Source organism: Choristoneura fumiferana, chromosome 11 (genome assembly GCF_025370935.1).
Source record: "Choristoneura fumiferana chromosome 11, NRCan_CFum_1, whole genome shotgun sequence".
Classification (NCBI taxonomy): Eukaryota; Metazoa; Arthropoda; class Insecta; order Lepidoptera; family Tortricidae; genus Choristoneura; species Choristoneura fumiferana.
The window spans coordinates 16,297,202-16,311,177 of NC_133482.1; the positions used below are offsets into that span (position 1 = coordinate 16,297,202).

The 13,976-nt window shown below is 35.7% G+C and overlaps 2 pseudogenes; both read right to left on the minus strand.

The window, feature by feature from the left end:
* Nucleotides 1-3,577: 3,577 nt before the first annotated feature.
* On the minus strand, nt 3,578-5,511 carry LOC141433018 (endoplasmic reticulum chaperone BiP-like; annotated as a pseudogene).
* Nucleotides 5,512-11,413: 5,902 nt separating this feature from the next.
* LOC141433019 (ATP-sensitive inward rectifier potassium channel 8-like) overlaps nt 11,414-13,976 on the minus strand; it is a 3,336-nt pseudogene continuing 773 nt past the window's right edge.

The following is a 13,976-nucleotide window of genomic DNA, read 5'->3' on the forward strand; positions in this document are numbered from 1 at the left end:
TACAAAATCATACCAAAACAAAAACGTCACATAAATACGAAATACACCCACACACACATACACACACACAGCTTAACATTGTCTACGACTGAAGCGATCACTCATCATTTTTCATCGTATTTTTATGGGAGATGGAAAATCAGTGATACCATCTCCTGTACTAAGCGCTTTAAGCATTGAACAGTCCAATAGCAATTTAAAGGTTTTTGCAGTTAAAATTGTTTTACTTTTCAATTTATGCACTAACTATCATAACAAGACAATGCAAGTATAGTCAGCAAAAATCTTGCATCAAAAATTAGCTTTCTATCAAATTTTATTTCACGAGAACTTGTTTTAACTCAGTTCAAAACGCAATGCACAACTGCTTATGTAGGTAAAAAATTAAACAAATGACCTGTTGTACTCGTATATAGTAGTAGTTTGTTAGATAAGTAGACGTTCCAGATTCGAAAAATGACTTAGGGGCTGTTTCACCACCCATTGATTAGTCTTAACTGACGGTTAAATGTGATGCCGTCTCCGTCTATTCGAACAAATCAAATAGAGACTAATCAATGGATGGTGAAACAGCCCCTTAGTCTCCATTGATTCTGTGCACTTACTACATACAGTCAAGTGCAAAGATATCGACATGGCCAAAGTTACAAAAATATGTATACACGACTTTATGCACTAACATTAAGGTCGTGTAGGTATACATATTTTTGCAACTGTGGCCGTGTCGATATCTTTGCACTTTCCTGTACAACCAAGCCACTTACATTTTTCACCTACCTTTATCTTTATTTCGAGGGTAGCGAGGTCTAACTCGAAAAGTCAAAATACCTGGCTGTCGAAAAAAGGACGCTCTATGCAAAAGTTTGAATTTGAATTACGAATTAATAGATCAATTTATTGGGTTTGAACACTCAACCCTCGATTGTCATTTGTTTCCCGTTCACGAAGCAAACGCCACTTTTTCCAAGAAACACCAAAGTGGCCAGTAGCAAACTAAACCCGGCAGTATATCTGGATTGTGCTCAGTCCAAACACGTATCGCCTAATGGCATTCTCTGGTTGTGGACGCTCATTCCTTCTGTCCTAACGATTTTTTTAATAGCTTAAGATTCCAAGGCATTAAGAGCTAACGGGCTTTGATGATTGAGCTAATGAAGATTTAGTAGTAAAAATATACTACTGTTGAAAGAGGCGAAACTTAAATGCGTCGTGCATGTTGTATTACATTGCGTGCTCGGTTGAGCACATCAAACTCGTTCGCTTTAGCGGCTTCGTAATATAATCCGATTTGTACGATTTTTCTTGCAACTCAAAACTGGGCTTTAGATCTGGCAGTCGAATTTAAATTCCGAGGTTTTGCTTAAAAATCATAAAAATTACGTGGTGTTCTTCATTTAGGACGTTGTATAAAAGTTAAAACTAAAAAAATATATATTAAAATCCGACTTACCTTATAAAAACTTGAATACTTCTTCTCTATTAAAATATGGCTTTTCTGTCCTAATTAATAGGACAATTTCGCCAGTGTCAAAGTACTCTCTTTGAGAGAGACGTTGTACGGTGATTGTAGTTTCTGCAACTTGATAGTAAAATTCCAGAAACCACGTGGAGACAACTTGCGCATTAAAAAATGTCAGACACGAGAGCAATATAGAAATTTGTGCATGATCACTGTTCACTGTTAAGGTTAATAGCCGCATAAAACACTAATAAAATTATACTTCAACTAGCCAAAGAAACAGAAATAGCAAAATTCGAATGCTACAAATCGAATCCAAACTTGTATAATTAAAATCTACAAAGAAAAAACAAGTCTAGTAGTAAACTACTAGTAGTAAACTATTAAAAAACTCTGTTTAGTAACATAAACTTTAACAATCGGGATCCATTACTGGAATTTTTTATCTAGTCATGATTTTGACCTTTTTGAACTTACGCTGACTAGAAAACACAACGGATGCACTGAAACTTAAAAATTTTGTATGTTTGTCACAAAGCTTGGCACCTAAATTGCTTTGCCAACGAACGAGTCAGTCGTACACAATATTGTTGGCAAGACTCACTGAGAGTGGTACACGTTAAAAGAAAAAGCGAAATAGTTAAAAGTAAATTGGCAATGCGAAACACGCGAAACATGGTGGACATCGAAACATTGTTCAAGGAAAACGTTAATTGTGTGTTTCGTATTTTGAATAGCAGGTTCGTTGCGGCATGCTGTAAAATGTTATAGATAAATAATTTCCAAATTTTTTTTTCGAGATTTGTTAACAAAATCTATTAGTTTATTTGACAAAAATGGTGCTTGTCACCCTATTCTCCGTTCTCACAGTAAATGTCAGAGTAAATTTCCTTGTCAAGCAATGTATGTCACTATGACTTTTTCTACGAAAAGGTTCCACAGTGGGTCACGATTCAGTTGGTTCGAGTGTACATAACCATTTTACATCATCACAAAGGGACATAAATTTTCCTACTTCAAAGAGATTTCGGTAATGTAAGGTCACTTGTACTGTCAATTTAGATTCCGGAAGCGAGGGGGAGTGATAAGTACAATTGCGACCACAACGCGCAGCCGAGCAAGCGAAACAAGCGATAAGATAGGAAAAAATTTGACCTACCAGTGGTGGTTATGTGAGATGGTTATGTACGGGGAATATGGGGTTTTAACAATTGGCTTGTAACTTGGACTTCAAAGCTTATCGCCGCCTCCGTTAGTGGCGGTTAGTACTAAGTCGCTTTATTCAGCAGCTAAACTTGATTAGTGACGTCTTCCTTATCATCCTAAGCGGATGGCTGTCTTTGTGAAAGGGTAAGAACAGAGGGCACTATTGGTGGTTGTAATAAGCGCATTTTTGTTTTAAAATCCAATTTGGTACACAGATAACTGAATCTAGAAGAAAATACATAGGTTTTTCTTAATATTTGTTTTCTTCACCATTATCATTGTCAGCCGTAGGACGTCTACTGTTGGGCATAGGTTTCCACTTACTTCGGTTTACATCCACTGAAGCCACGGCTTTAACCAGGTCATCCGTCCATGTCGTTGGTATTATTGTATTTTAAACTTTCTCAGTTCTCACTCATGACTAATACGAGTATATAATATACATATGTGTCTCGGAACTTAATAATGACTATTATTTATTGCTATTTATTTACTATTTCATTATTCATTAGTTAGTATCTGGCAAATTTGGATAAATCGGGGGGATATTATTGGCAGTGTCGAAATGATTCTGTGCCAGTACGAGGAAATCAAGTAGAACTTTTGTGAATTACTAAAAGAATACAGTAAAATCCTGTAAATTCAATTTAATTGAAAGACCTACCCAATTCTTTTTGTATGAGAAAAAGGGGAAAGGCTAGCTGTATTATAATAAAAGGAAAAAACGAGAAGTTCACCCAAAAAAAAGTCAATAATGCCTTCCAATGACTCCCACAAACATCAGAAATTATAGGTGTGTTGCCATTCTTTAGATAGTCAATCAAGTCAACATGATTGATCCACAAAAGATGTTTCGAAGCTTACTTTTTTAAGTTCATTAAGATACAATACCAGTTGTAAAAATGCACAAGATTATAAGTCCGTTTTACTTTCAGTTGTTTGATATAATTTAGCTGTAAATGGCTGAATTACATCTACTAATGCTTTCATTTGTTTGAGATAATCTTCTTCTTCTGCATTTTCATTGTTTTCGACCCATTTAATTGTCTCGTCAATAATTTTCATGAGTTTATCTTTTTCATCTGCCATTTCACCATCGAGTTTATGCAGTTGACTTTTTAATTTGTAAGTGAAGCTTTCCAGTTCATTTCTAGCGTCCAAACGATGTTTAAGAATTTTATCGTTATGAGCAAATTGTTCAGAGTCTTGAATCATCCTTTCTATTTCATCTGTTGTTAGTCGGTTCTGGTGGTTTGTAATAATGAGGTTTTCTTTAGTACCGGTGCCTTTATCTTCCGCTGATACTTCTAGGATTCCATTTGCGTCTATGTTAAACGTTACTTCAATCTGAGGGTCACCTCTTGGTGCTAAAGGTATCCCAGTTAAATCAAATTTTCCTAGCAAATTATTATCTTTTGTTAAAGAACGTTCTCCTTCGAAGACTTTGATGGTTACAATCTGTTGATTATCCGCAGCAGTTGAAAATATTTGGGATTTCTGTGTAGGAATAACAGTGTTACGTGGTATTAATTTTGTCATTATCCCTCCAACAGTTTCGATTCCAAGTGTAAGAGGATTGACATCTAAAAGCACAAGTGAATCATAATGTTGCTCTCCGCTAAGTATTCCAGCTTGCACAGCGGCGCCGTATGCCACAGCCTCATCAGGATTTATACCAGTAGACAGTTCTTTACCAAAAAATTCTTTGACCAACTGTTGAACTTTAGGAATTCTGGTTGAACCACCAACAAGAACTATCTCGTCAATATCGGTTTTTTTCATATTAGAGTCTTCTAAAACCTTCTGTATTGGTTTAAGTGTAGATTTAAAAAGATCCATATTCACCTCTTCAAATTTAGCTCTAGATAAAGACTGTGATAAGTCTTCACTTCCGAAAAAGGACTCAATTTCTATTTTTACTTGATAGTTTGAAGAAAGCGCTCGTTTTGCCTTTTCAACTTCACGTCTTAATTTTTGAACTGCGCGTTTATCAGCTTTAATATCTTTACCATTCTTTTTGAATAGCTTGATAAAGTAATCTACCACACGTTGATCAAAATCTTCTCCACCTAAATGACTATCTCCACTTGTAGCTATTACTTCAAACACTCCGTTATCGACTGTGAGAAGCGAGACATCAAAAGTGCCTCCTCCCAAATCAAAAATGAGGATATTTTTCTCTCCTATTTTCAAATCTAGACCGTAGGCAATTGCGGCAGCGGTTGGCTCATTTATTATTCTTATTACATTAAGACCAGCAATAACACCGGCATCTTTAGTTGCTTGACGTTGCGCATCGTTAAAATATGCTGGAACAGTGACGACTGCATCAGTAACATTCTTACCCAAATAAGCTTCAGCGGTGTCTTTCATTCTTCTCAAAATCATAGCAGAAATTTCTTCTGGTGCAAATATCTTGTCCTCTTTGACACTTTTAACAAACACATACGGCTTATTATCTTTCTCTATAACCTTATAAGAGAAGTATTTGATATCTTTTTGAACATTTAAATCGCTCCAGTTTTTACAATAAGTCGTTTTACATCGAAAATTGTTTTCTCAGGATTACTGGTTACTTGATTCTTAGCAGCATCACCAATAAGAATTTTATCGCCGTCAAGGCTACATAAGACGGTGTTATCCGATTTCCCTGGTCGTTAGGTATTATATCTACTCGACCGTTACGATATACTCCTACACAGGAATATGTTGTACCTAAGTCGATTCCTATGACTGGTCCTTTGTCGTCTGCATACACTGCTATTGCCAACATAATAAATAAACCCAACTTCAGCTTTGCACGCATTTTATCCCAATTTGCGATGCTTTAGCCGTGTTCGTGTTTTACTGTCACACGTTTTACTTTCACTATAAATAGGATGAGATTTCGGTTAATAACACAGGAACTGAACTATCCTTAATATTTTCAATAACTGGAGTAAATTAATTTATTTCGTTCAACGTGCACTCTTCTTATCTTCACAACTCAAAATTAAAGTCTTTTTCGTACCGTCTGTCTATACCATCAAAACACTTTATTTCCACGCAAAGTAAAGTTTTTTCTAACAAAACAAGAGTGCAAACTATGCAAAATTTTACTTGACTTTTGCCACCAAGAAGTAAAATCAGCAACTAGCGTAGATGCGCGTCTTATGATCGGCAATAGTAAAGTGGACCTCTAAAATTTTGCAACCTTCTACAACCCCCTACTATAGATGTGTAAAGCACATCAACTCGTGTAGTGTTGCTATTGGTCGCAAAAGTGATGACGGGGGTACTGCACCGTGATTGGGCCACGTTTGAATTATAAAAGATATTGAATTTTTGTTCGGTAAGAAATTCGTTGGCGAATTGCGTCATCCTCAAAAAATCCTTAGTAATATCACAAAGGCTAAAATGAGAACGTTTGATGTTTGATGCGCTTGAAGTATTCAATCGATCGTGATATTTCTTAGTTTTTTATTTCGAAACTTGTGTTTGAAAAAAGGGCAAGATTTAGTATTTAAGTACATTTAATACGAATCCTACTGATGAATGAATGCTTATACATTTCACACACGACTATTAAATTTCTACTTATTATACTTAGTTTCTTCAAAATTTGTGTAGTAAGTATTTAACATAACGAAACAGTTTGAAAAGCATTATTTTTCCTATTTATAAAATCCAGCCGAGTAGAATGGAAAAATAATACATATTTTGAACCAATTCATTTTTAAAGTACAAAAGCCAACATTATAATATGACATAGAGTTAATAAGACCTAACTAATAAGAAGACAAACAGTTTCAATATATAGTAGAAATTACAAAGCAGCTTCTAAACGGTTATTTAAATGTAAATTCGAAATTCAAACGGATCTGTCACGTCATCCTTTACGGTGAGCATGTGTTTGGAAATTCGAAGACATTGGAAATAGCATGTTTCATCTTGTTTAGACATCTCCTAATAACACGACGACAAATGGATTGGATGGATTTTTGTTATTCTTCTATCTAAAGTGTGCTCATCCGGACTTTTACTTAGCTTTTTTTGTTTGTCCCTGCTCGTTTGCTAGAGGGATGTATCTTTTTTACTGTATAAGGGAAACACATGAATTCGTCACGAAATGTGTATTTAATATATTTATTAGCGTTGCGGTTGTGCTGCAAAATCTATGATTTTTCTTTTTCAAGGGCTTAGTAACGAAGAAAATTGGATCATTTCTAATGCTTTTTCATAAAAAAATTAGTATGTGTACTGGCGGGAACAAAGTAAAATTATAAATTCATTTAAGTGGTTCTCATACAAAAAAAAAGTATTTTTAGGTGGTTTTTGTTTGCTTGTCATAATGTTTGTGATCACAAACTAAACGGCTCCTCAGATTTTTATGTTTTTTTGTAAATTTGGCAGTTATGAGAAAATGTCGTAATGTATTTCTCCTTTTTGAGATATTGAACTTTGAAATGACAATGTCCGGTATTTTCAACTTTTGTAAGTTGATTAGGTTCAGAGAGCAAAAAAAATTGACTTGTCCTGAATAAAACGGTATTAGTTGTCACCCGATCAGGTACAGTCACGTATCGTATTGCTCCGCCATACGTCACCCTAATTCCAAGTTCGTACTCATGCTTTGTTGTTAACGGCTCATTTGTTTTGGTTCTCGCTATAATTACAAAGTTAGATTGTGCCTATTGTCTCCATTGTACCTAGAACTCGAAAACTCGGATTCTAGCAAAATTTAAGCTTTCTAGTATCTAAAAGTCAATGACAACTTACTTTTTATCCTAGTTGCGTGTGTATGTTTGTTAAGTACTCATTCACGCCAAAACCGCTGAACGAATTTCGATGTAATTTGGTAAATAGATAACTGGACATCTGAAATAACACATAGGCAACTTTTTATCCCGATATCCACTAAATCTACTAGTTATAGAGTCGTGAAATTTGGCACGGATGTTTATAATGCGATGTCAATAAAAACCAGGCTGTATTTTTTGGAAATTCTCATGAGAATTTAGTAAATTTTCAGGATTTTTCAAATGCTGGATTGAATGATGAAGCATGCGAAGACACAGGCATATATAGTTTATCATAAACAAAAGTATAACGTCTCTGCGGTCAAGTAAGGTAGATCGCATATGTAAAAGACTGGATGAAATGAGGGCTACCGTTTTCGTGCTCACCAGTTGGCGCCACTGTAGACAAAGTTCTTACCTGAAGTATATAGGTCAGTTTGTTATTACGGGCGTGAAAGCTAAATTTACATTTAAATCATGTTTAATAACTTAACACCGTACCATAAAAATATCGAGCATGCCACAGTGTTGCGTACTCCCGTTTTGTTCGGAAAAAAGGGAGGACAAAGGTTTTCGAAAGACAAAACTGTCTCAAAACACAGACATTCATTGCCACGTAACGCATATTTGTCAATTTATGCTTGTCAATTGTGTTTGTGTACTTATTTTGTACAATAAAGAGTTTACATACACATTTGCCATAATTAATTTCAGGTATTGCAAAATATTCACAAATTTATTCTTATTATAAAAAAACCGCGTAGCTCGCCCAAAAACAGTGACATTAGACATTTCGGAGACCTCTCGCTACACTAGCGCCTCTAGCGGCAAATTCATACGCGATAGCCCTCATCAGCACGCACGTTACGAATGCTGGATTTGTCCTATCCGCGGATCTCGATGTGGATGCAGAGTTTTACCGGACTACCCTAAGTTTGGTTATGTTTTGGAGCGATAAGTATGTGTGTTCTATTTCTTTGGTTCCCTGTAGCCTAAACGGATTGGATTGATTTCAACATACTCGTATGTGAAAGCATTCCATTTGTCAACTGTCAAAGTGACATAAGGTATATAATATTTCAAAATGGCGTTCGCGAAAAAAATATGGCGGAGGGATTCAGTTAGTTAGTTTTAGAAGCCGTGGCGGCCTAGTGGTATGACCTATCGCCTCTCAAGCAGAGGGTCGTGGGTTCGAACCCCGGCTCGCACCTCTGAGTTTTTCGAATTATATTTGAAATTTACCACGAGCTTTGCGGTGAAGGAAAACATCGTGAGGAAACCTGCACAAATTCGGTTAGTTTCAATACTTTGGCAGGTAGAGTGTTCCAATCGTCAAAACTGTTTGAAGGATTCAACAAAAGAATTGAGTTTTCTAGCATCGCACTCATTTTAAATACAACTCAGAACAGCGCGCTGAAGCAATGTAAAACGTGATCGCCACGCTTCGTACATACCAGTGATGTAACGAATATCTCTAATATTCGCTAACGTTAATATTCAATTGTGATATTCGCTAGTGCAAAATGCGAATATAAGCTTTTAATTTTTTTTTATTTATTTCTTTTAAGCCCAAAAAAGCCGCGGTGGCCGAGTGGTTTGACCTATGGCCTCTCAAGCAGAGGATCGTGGGTTCAAACCCCGGCTTGCCACTTGAGTTTTTCGATTCATGTGCGAAATACATTTGAAATTTACCACGAGCTTTACGGTGAAGGAAAACATCGTGAGGAAACCTGTACAACCTGCGAAGCAATCAATGGTGTGTGTGAAGTCCCCAATCCGCACTGGGCCCGCGTGGGAACTAACTGCCCAAGCCCTCTCATTCTGAGAGGAGGCCTGTGCCCAGCAGTGGGACGTATATAGGCTGGGTTTTTTTTTTTTTTATTATTATTATTTCTTTTAACTAAAAAGAAGAGTGTTAGTATTACTAGCGCCAAATATTGATAATTTCATGCGCAGCTACCTAAAAACTGATGTTCTTAATAAAAAATCAGTTATCTATTAAGTTTCAAGAGTTATAATATATCATATCTTTGATTTTTTGTGATTTTTAGTCAACTTCGAGTTTAAAGCTGTCTGAAATCTCTGTCTGTATGTTTATGTCTGAAGCGACTGGAGGTCTATGGGGGAGACCTATGTCCAACAGTGGACGTCCTCAGGCTGAGATGATGATGATGATGATGTCTGAAATATTTCTACTTAGGTTAGGTTATATAGGGTTTTGACAACCGGATGGCCCAGTCGTTAGAGAACTTGACTACGGAGCTTGAGGTTCCGGGTTCGAATCCCGGCCGGAGCAGATATTTGTATGAATAATACGAATGTTTGTTCTCGGGTCTTGGATGTTTAATATGTATCTATCTATATAATTATGTTTATCCATTGCCTAGTATCCATAGTACAAGTTTTGCTTAGATTCCCATGATATTTTTTTTATTTATTTATTTGGGTACTCTCAAAAACACGCTATGGCAACGAACTGCGACTCCTGAAAATATTAATAGGTAATTATTATAGTCATGATATGATTTATTTGTAAATAATTATTTTCGCATTTCAGAGCTAATTTTTATACATTTTCACGCGACCATTTGCGAATGTGAATTCATGCGAAAGCGGATAATCACATTTACATCACTAGTAAATACCTATTGATGATTAAAAAATACAATACAATGACTCTTTATTGAACACCAATACATCATAAGCAGTACAGAAAATACAGGTACATACGAGTACATAGAGATTATTGATTGTGATTATGTTGAGAAAAAAACTCTTACAGTGTGCCTCAAAAAATCAATAGCAAATTGTCATATCTATGCAATATAAGCCGACAAAATATTTTAGGAAGAATGCAGCACTGTACTCTAAATTATAATACTATACTAATACTATAAATAATTCTATGTGCCTAGTTCGCACAACCATGGTTTCTTACCAACCAAAATGCTTTTGGCATTTTAATGTAATTTCGCCTATAACTTCAGAAAAACACTTGAGTTACTCTTTTCAAAAGGGGAATCTAAACCTAGAAAGGGTACTTCAAGCTGTCCTAGAAACTTTAATTTGATATTATATGAAAAACTTGTAGCTTTTGTAGTTCAACCAAAAAGAAAACTGAAAATCTTAAATTTTTACGGTTCCGTACCTCAAAAGGAAAAAACGGAACCCTTATAGGATCACTTTGTTGTCCGTCTGTCTGTCTGTCAAGAACCTTTTTCTCCGGAACGCGTGGAGGTATCAAGCTGAAATTCATATCAAATACTGAAGTCTACTGTCCCTTGGAGCTGTGAAAAAATCAAACTTTTAAGCCAACGCAATCAAAAATCGTTTATGCTGCAAATTTTCGACACTCGCAAGGAAATCAAAACCTAAAGGGTACTTGTCGTGAAATCAGAATCTTGAAATTTGTTACGAAGCAACGTCTTAAAGCACAGATAAAGGAATAATTGTGAAAAGCATACATTTTTAGTTACATCATATATAATAAAAATATTTGTATGGAACCCTCGGTGCGCGAGTCCGACTTGCACTTGATCGGTTTTTTTTTCTGTATGTCTGTCTATGTCAGTAACCAATCTACCTAATAAACACTACTACCTAATACTAAATACTAATTTTCCTGAAGCACAGGGAATCCTAGTTCAGGCTTTTGTTATAAATATTTCTCTTACAGTATATTTTAGTTCATAATTAAAAGTGATGTAAACTGAGTTTTTAAAATAATTATTATTGTTAATAAATTATAATAAATAAAAGTACACGTATAGCACCCTCGGTGCATGAGACTGAGTTTAACTTGGTCGGTTTTTATTTTTCATCATAATGCAGAAAGCGTGTTTACACAAAAAAAACACTTTTAAATTTAACAATAATTTATTTTCAGGTTCTACTTCGATTTCTACTCCAAGACCGTTTCTCATAATTTACTATACCTATCAGTTACAATATAGTTAAAAGTAGAGATAGATCAATTTTAGTATAGATACTTTAATTACCTACCTTCTAGCTACTTTTACAACCTTCATCTTATTTCTGATAAAACACTTTCATACTCACACACTGAGCACAAAGGAGTATCATACTTCTCAGTTACACCTAATTTAGAAAAATCAACATTATATAAATTCTTTACGCATCATAATCTACCATTTTACAATCTATGACCATTTTATCTCATTAGATTATAACTCGACCTCGCTTGCACTGGCTGACCTGTCGACTCAATAAAACCTTCAAAAACTACTAATATTTCTATATTACCAGTCAGCAAGTCAGGTGCTGAAATATTATAATGGACTATTTTTTATAATAATGTATCACAGACACAGGCCAGAAGAAAGTTGATTCACAACCATCCAATTCAACATCAGGCAACTGCTCAAATTCATCTAGAAGATCTTTATCTGTATCCATTCTTATAACATACATTAAAGCTTTATATTGAGTATTCTTGAAGTCCTATTACCAACTCTAAAGATGAAACACATTTTTATTATTCTAGAGTTAATTACGGCGTTTTTACTAAAATAATGGTTTGCGTTCGAGCTTTAGGTCGAGTTAATTTTGCAAAGAGTATGCAACCATAAAAGACTTAAAGATAGAGCTTGTAATGCATTGCATCACATAACAATTACAGCGGAACAAGCTAGTGTTTTTTCCTATGTCCATAAGCAACTGTGGTATCAACTTCAATCTGAAAAGAAATGAAGGGTGAAGTTGTATATGTTTCTAATGCAGGCATCCATTTTGTACCGTTTAAATCTGCGTGCTACTGAAATCTCCATGGCCCGTTGCAATGACCAGTAAGGCATCCAAAGAATAACCAGTTTAAGATGTAAGCCATGGTGAAGTTAATAATGGTCCATCGCCATCTCGTTTGCACCATTGTAATGAACCAGGTTGTTAAAATGCTGAAAATTTGGCCGAGCTGTAATGGGTATGTTGACTCTCCGTTCTTGAATACTGCACGTTGTAGGAAGTTTGTATTTTTGAGAATTGTGCTGGATATATTCTGAAAGGTATAGATAAGCTTTTCTACAGCCAGAGTTAATAGAAATACCTGTGTAATAGGAAACAGTTTTTTTGGGTTGCATAGCCTTTTAAAGGTCCAGACACAAGCTCCTTGATGTATTGTTTTTTGTAATTTTATCTGCTAGAGGGAATGATGTAAGGTCAAGGATTTAATTTTCATGAACCACCATGGAATCTTTTCAAAAGAAAAGTCATTACGATTTTCCTTGTTAATTAATGCGATGTCAATATGACGTTAACTGTGAAATGGTTCCATAGTGGCCTTGAATGACCGTAGGTACTAACCAACATTTTTTTCACTAAGGCAGATTAGTAACTTCCTATGCCCATGCGCATTACTTCAAACGTGAACTAACTTCAACGACCTCTGATAGAGACGAAGTTGATTATCTACTTACTGTTCCTTGGATGGTAAACACCTGGTATCACAAGTTTGCGTCCTGATCGAATTCGACACATCTTTTCCTTAAAGCCTCGGCCATTGTTTGCTTTGATCTGAAATGATGTTTGCAGCGTCGTTTATTATGTAAGAGAGCAAATTGAAAATGTTGGATTTAAACGCTATTTCTTCAGACAGAGTTTTTTGAAGTTGTTACGGTAACAGTCCAATGTTTTCTATAAGATTTTAGTTAACTGGTCCTACACGGATCAAATCATTGAAGTTCATTTTGATCCACTCCCAGTGGTAGAATAACTTTAAATTTGTTATCCTATATTATATAAGGGGAGTGAGTTTGTTTGTTTGTTTGTTTGTTACGCTTACGCCGTAACTACTGCACCGATTCCTATGAAATTTTGCATACGTCATATTAGAGGTCCAGAATAAATAATAGGATAATTTTTTATCCGAAAAAAATTGCCATTCCCAGGGATGACCAAAAGTTTGTTTTTTGTATTCTAACGCGGGCTGACTGAGCTGACTTAATAATATGTGTTAAAAAGCTGCCTTGCTTGCTTGTTGCACCATTTCTTGCATAATCACATGCTTGCTTACACGATTGCTTTCACGCTTGCTTGCATGATTTAATGCATGCTGCTTGCATGCTTGCTTGCGCTTGAATGCAGGCTTGAATGCATGCTTACTACTAGCATATTTCTTGCAAAATTTCATGCTTGCTTGCATGCTTGAAATGCATGCTCGAATGCATGCTTGCTTGCACTATTCTTGCATATTACATGCTTGCTTACATGCTCACTTACATGCTCACTTGCATGCCTGCTTGCATGCCTGCTTGCATATTTGTTTGCCTGCTTGCATGCCTGCTTGCATGTTTGTTTGCTTGCTTGCATGCTTGCATGCTTGCTTGCATGCTTGCTTGCATGCTTGCTTGCATGCTTGCTTGCATGCTTGCTTACATGCTTGCTTGCAGCAGAGCTTGCAACATTCTTGCATAATTAATGCTTACTTACATGCTTGTGCATGTTTGCTTGCATGCTCGAATGCATGCTTGCTTGCACTATTCTTACATACTTGATGCTTGCTTGCATGCTAGAGTGCA